The sequence below is a fragment of the Apostichopus japonicus genome, chromosome 2, assembly GCF_037975245.1.
Source record: "Apostichopus japonicus isolate 1M-3 chromosome 2, ASM3797524v1, whole genome shotgun sequence".
Taxonomy (NCBI): Eukaryota; Metazoa; Echinodermata; class Holothuroidea; order Aspidochirotida; family Stichopodidae; genus Apostichopus; species Apostichopus japonicus.
This window is the reverse complement of record NC_092562.1, coordinates 2,581,155-2,587,488: the sequence shown is the minus strand read 5'-3', so window position 1 is coordinate 2,587,488 and position 6,334 is coordinate 2,581,155. Positions and strand designations below refer to the sequence as shown.

Sequence of the window (6,334 nt, the reverse complement as noted above, 5' to 3'; positions counted from 1 at the left end):
ATAAAATAATCTCTTATGTATAGTGCATGCGAAAGTTGATGACTATGTATGTTCAAAGATATAGGAGGTTCTAAAATAAGTTGAGAATAAATGACGATCCATGTTGAAATAGTTGATTGTTTAAAACGGGTTTAAGTTTCTTGATGTACAGTGCCTCCTTAATTTTAATTTCAAAGTCTGTATAGCCGCTGTCTATGACACTAAAGTTGGTGATGTTAGCTGATCGGCAGTCTATACAGTGAGTGATATGCTCATAGATTGCAGATTTGTCAGATAAGTGCTCCTTGACCCTTGTAGCCAGATGTCTTTTAGTCTTACCGATGTAAGTTTGGTTCTTATCACAGGAACCTTCAAATGAATAGATGACATTGGCTTTAAGGGCCATGGGGGTCTTATCTTTCAAGGAAAAGTAATTACTGACTTTAAACGTTTTGAAAACTATAATACACTTCTTGTTAACGCCTCTAAAATGTTTAGTTAAGGATCTCTTGAAATTTAGTGAAGGGTGACCTATGAATGGAATGGTAATCATGTACTTACTGTCATCATCCTTATCCTGATTATCCACTTCAGAACTAAGTTTCTTTCTAGAAATGTGAAGAATTTCCTGCCTGATATTATTTTTAAAAACCTTATCCCTTCTGGCAGTCAACCTGGGAAAATCTATGGGCTGGCTAAGGTTCACAAAGAAAATACGCCACTCAGACCTGTTGTCTCAATGATCAGTACTGCTGAATACAAACTTGCAAAATATCTTGTAAACATCATAAAAGTCAGTATGCCAACAACCTATATGTTGGATTCAACTGCTTCTTTCATAGAACGACTAAATTCTTTTAATTTCAAACCATCCCACAAACTTGTGAGTTATGATGTGGTTTCATTGTTCACTAATATCCCTCTAAATGAAACTATTGATATTGTTTGTGAATATGTCTACAGGCAAGATTCAAGGCCTTCTTATCCTAAAAAAGTTTTCAAAAAGTTACTACAGATTGCAACAGGTGGTTATTTCCTCCATAAAGGGAAATTATACTGTCAAATTGATGGGGTAACAATGGGTAGCCCTCTGGGTCCAGTTCTGGCTAATTTTTTCCTTGCTCATTTAGAAAACATTTTCATGACTCATAGTACTGATTATGGCCCTATGTTGTACCTCAGGTATGTGGATGACATTTTCTGTGTGTTTAATTCTTTGGATCATGTTCACAGTTTTCTTGGTTTTCTTAACCAATTACATCCAAATTTGAAATTTACCCATGAAATTGGACCGAAACATCTTGCTTTTCTTGACACAGAGGTGTGTTTACCCTCTGAAACTAACTCATCATACAGTTCAATGGTCTATCGTAAGCCAACTAATACAAATGTAATTCTCAATTTCCATGCCATTTGTCCATGGGTTTGGAAGATCGGCTTAATTAATTGTTTCCTTAATAGGGCATTTGTTGTGTGCAGCAATTGGTCCTTATTCCATACAGAGGTCTCCAAATTAAAAGAGATTTTATACCATAATGGTTATCCCAGCAGGATTTTGGAAGAGTGTGTATATAAATTCCTCAATAAGAAACTTAGTTCTGAAGTGGATAATCAGGATAAGGATGATGACAGTAAGTACATGATTACCATTCCATTCATAGGTCACCCTTCACTAAATTTCAAGAGATCCTTAACTAAACATTTTAGAGGCGTTAACAAGAAGTGTATTATAGTTTTCAAAACGTTTAAAGTCAGTAATTACTTTTCCTTGAAAGATAAGACCCCCATGGCCCTTAAAGCCAATGTCATCTATTCATTTGAAGGTTCCTGTGATAAGAACCAAACTTACATCGGTAAGACTAAAAGACATCTGGCTACAAGGGTCAAGGAGCACTTATCTGACAAATCTGCAATCTATGAGCATATCACTCACTGTATAGACTGCCGATCAGCTAACATCACCAACTTTAGTGTCATAGACAGCGGCTATACAGACTTTGAAATTAAAATTAAGGAGGCACTGTACATCAAGAAACTTAAACCCGTTTTAAACAATCAACTATTTCAACATGGATCGTCATTTATTCTCAACTTATTTTAGAACCTCCTATATCTTTGAACATACATAGTCATCAACTTTCGCATGCACTATACATAAGAGATTATTTTATTATCTATTTCCTGACGAGGAAGATGTGAAATCTTCGAAAACGTTTGAATATACATTAATATGACTTTCATCAACTGTTTCGTTTTATTTTGTTCGTTTATCTGGTTCTACAAATGTAAAACTCTTCCTAAATTTTATTCAATATTTACTCAAATTTTCAACGTACCCCCCTCCCCTATTGCTCAAATTTCTAAATTTACAGTACTAAGCAATTTAGGGCCGGACAGCTCAGTTGGTCAAATACAAGACACATGTTTTCTGAGGCTATTAAATTAAAAAACTGAATACAGCTAAGAAAAGTCTCTACTCTTTTCAAAACCTGTTTGCTAATTCCTATAAATTTTTCTATTGATCTATTTCTTAAGAAACATTTTATTTTTACAAAGTAATCATGACTTAGATGATAAAGCGTTATTGGGAGAGAGGATGATCCGATTATGAAAGCATTCATATTTTAATGGTTGGAGTCTTATAGGATGAGAATTAAATGTATTTGCTTCGTTAATGCTGCAGCCTGTGTGCAACTCATATTCTTGAACTCTTCCATCTTTTGGGATTAATTCTTGGCATTTTTCTTCTTAGCATGTTCTTCCAAATTTTGCAGAAATGTCTGAAAAAAAAGCCCTCCCCCCTTTCGTATTCACAATAGCTTTTATTCAGTACCTATAGCTGTTTGCTTTCAGCCTTGCATAGAGAGAAGCCACATAAATTTCATCATCTTGGCTTGAGATGTATATACTTTTGTATAAAAAGCTATACTTGTTAGGCCTATTGTTATATATATACTAGGAACTGTAGGCATAATTTTTCATTTTTTACTAGTCTATCACCAGGAAGTTTCCGTTAAAATTTTTGCCAACACACCGTACTTGTAATTCATATTGACATATGTATCCTATATTGGTACATTGAAATGCTTGGAATTTCTAATAGAAAGGTTAAGTCAAGGAGGAAAGTGGAACGTTTTGGAATGTTGTTGAATAGTCTAAAATTTCTTTGAATTCCTTGCACAATGCATTATGATTAGTGATAAACATCAGTCTGACATATCATTTTTTTTTCAAGGTATTATTTGTGCAATAAAGTAAAGTCAATCTAGGATTTTAAATTTAAATTTTTTTATAAAAGAAGGTGTGTTTTGATTATATTTGAAATGTCATAAAGTTAATTATTTTGTTATTTGCATATTCAGAGCTGCAATGTTCTCTTAGATCACATCTAATTGAGGTGTAGTTTGAGGAGAGGATGGGGTGCTAGAGGAAGGGGGAGAGAGGGTTAGAGGTAGGGGTGATTCATACTTGCTGTAGCTGGACACAAAAAACTTAGAATATTTTACAATTTACAGTCTCTCCTTCCTTGTAAAGGTGTGTGGGACTATTAAATAGAAGAAAGAAAAAATATGCAGAATTGAATTGTTTGAGTTTTTTTTCGTGATAATGGTAAGCTTTTTCACACAGGCCAGCTTGGTATTGCTGATCATCAGTGACCAGTATTTGATTTTCTAGCATATTTGCCATCAATAAGTGATGACTTTCAGCAACCCTTACAAACATACTAGTATCTGTGGTCTTCCTAGGGATATCACATACCCCCTGATTGGTAGACCTAAGGATGGCTTGGTAGTTGTGATCATTAGTGACCATTATTTGATTTTTCTAGCATATTTACCATCAAGAAAGGTTGACTTTCAGCAACCCTCAACAAACATCTAATATCTATATTTTATATCTGTGATCTACTGTACCTAGGGACATCACATTCTCTCCATTGGTAGACCTAAGAATGGCTTGGTAGTCGTGATCATGGGTGACCATTATCTTGATTTTCTAGCATATTTACACATTCCCTCCAGGGCAGTTTTCAAGTCATAGAATCAAGCAAGTATTCGCCACTGATCTTACCTCAGGGTATGATTTCTGCTTAAGTTGTTAAAGACTCTGTTTTATTATTAGTCATCTCAAAATGCCTTTGTTCTGCAATTCCGATGAGTGAATTAATGAAAGCTAGATGAAGTATTACTCGAGTTGATATTAAACCACCTAATGAAATAAATAAATTAATACAATTTCATCTCACCCGGTTTGTGAATGAGGTGTTGCTTCTTTTCATAGCGGTATTTAAAAAGTTAATGGAGGAGGAGTCTAGGGGGAAGGGGGAAGTTGCCATCCCGATCACGACCCCGTTCAAAGCAAGCATGGATTCGCCACTGATACTTATGTTCTTACATCTGCTTTGAATTTAGTCTTCATCAAATAATCCTGATATGGTCTGACCGTCTTCATGTTATCTTAAATCCAATTTGTGATTTCTAAAAACACAGTAACCGGAAAGTCACGGTCATACTTCTACGGTATTTGCTTGCTTGGATAGAAATGTTCCTGACCCCCCCTCCCCCACCCCATCGTGACTTTGACCTTGTTTCAAAATGAACACGTGATCGTGGTATGCTTTATTGTCTTCTCCCACTGTCAACCTCAGAACAGGAAATTATGTTTGTCTGAACTTCAATACCTTTACGGAAGATGAAGTTTGATGTATTGGCGAGTGCTGGCGCCTCGGAAGTAGCAAAAAAGAAAAGAAAAAGTGGGCAAAACAGAAATATACAGTAGTCTGAACGGCAGGGCGATATGACATTCATAAGTGTGAACACTATTGCACATGAACAGTGGGGTAACCAGGCCGGTGAGATCGCCCGGGGTAAGGACCAGGCCCACAGGGCCAATAATCCTGCGTTCCCATCCATCCGCTGAAGCTTGTCGCCGGCTGCCGCACTCCGGCGAATTCATGTATACTCTTTAGGGACCATATCTTATTCATCTAGATATCCCGATGGGCCCCTTTATTTTTAATCTGCCGTCGAGCCCACCAAAAATATATCAAGGCGGCCAGTCGTGTTAAAGTACGTCATATGGCCCCATGAACTGTAATTAGGGCCCCTAAGTTTGGATTCTTCAGATGGACCCTTCGGTCGAAAGTTCGACCCACCTAAAGAAATCGATTGAATTGGGAGTAAATATTTTAGGAGAAAACCCATGACAATTTAACTGACTTGATAGTGATGAGAGTGTATGATAGAAAAGTGGAAACCTGTTGACAACGGTACCTAACCGATCAGGTATTGTTGATGTAAAAAGTGCTAACTTATGTTCCACGTTTTGTTGTTGTACATAAGTCTACTTGCAGTTGTACATACGACCATGATTATCCTGTTATGCATTTATGATGATAAAATCGTCGATATTTTGATATAGATTGAAAAGTTAAGTTGTGTCTACTTTTCAGGTTGGAGAATGCTATAAACTCCTATCTATAGGTACAGTACAGTCACGCAAAGAAATCGATATGGTCATATCTTCACTATTTTACACTTAAATTGACCAGTAACTTTGGTCTCTGATTTGGTTATAACGATTCTATATATATGAAATATGCAAATATTTGTCGCCTTTAAATACAATAGAAGCTCATATAGGCCTAGATACCAAAATCCGATTTCTTTTTCACAAATTCAAATTTATGTCCATGATTTTCAATGTGGAGGATGCTCTTTTAGGCATATAGTATGATTAATGTTTAATAACAGAAAACTTTTATAAACCTTAAAATAATTAAAATAGGACAAAAAAGAAAATACCCCGTCGCATATGTTCACTGTAGGCTAAACTGACACCGTAACTTGAATTTAAACAGTTGGCTGTAATAGATTTTATAAAACAGGTATTTCACTGAGTTAACATGATTTTGCTATATTTGTAGTCTTTAAATAAAATACAAATCTCATTAAGATGTACCACAATCCGTGTCTTAAATTGACCAATTCATTCGTTTTGTAGTTCTAACCTCCGTTCATTGAACATGTCCGTGTAAGAAATTGTTTGCTCTTATTTATTATTATTGTTACTTTCAATACCTTTAGCAAAAACATCCCGTATCTTTAGTTTAGGTCAATAGAACAATGGTTATGTTCACTTACCCCTGACGTCATCGAGTAATGTGTATCATGCCGGGTGGCACGAAATACGCCGACAAAGCAAGCAGGATTTTACCTATAACACCTCGTGAATGCGTGGGTCGTTACCGACGTCAGAACGGTGGTAACATTTTGTAAAAACAATGTTTATTTGGGTGGGGGTGAGGGGGGGGTCGTCTTCTGCATTGGGAGAAGGCATGTAATATTACGCATAC

General features: G+C 36.0%; 1 protein-coding gene across 1 annotated transcript in view; it reads right to left on the bottom strand.

Annotated features, from left to right (window-relative positions):
• Positions 1 to 6,334, bottom strand: part of LOC139974036 (2-Hydroxyacid oxidase 1-like) — a 137,462-nt gene that overhangs the window by 95,457 nt on the left and 35,671 nt on the right. The gene's annotated exons all lie outside the window — the stretch shown is intronic.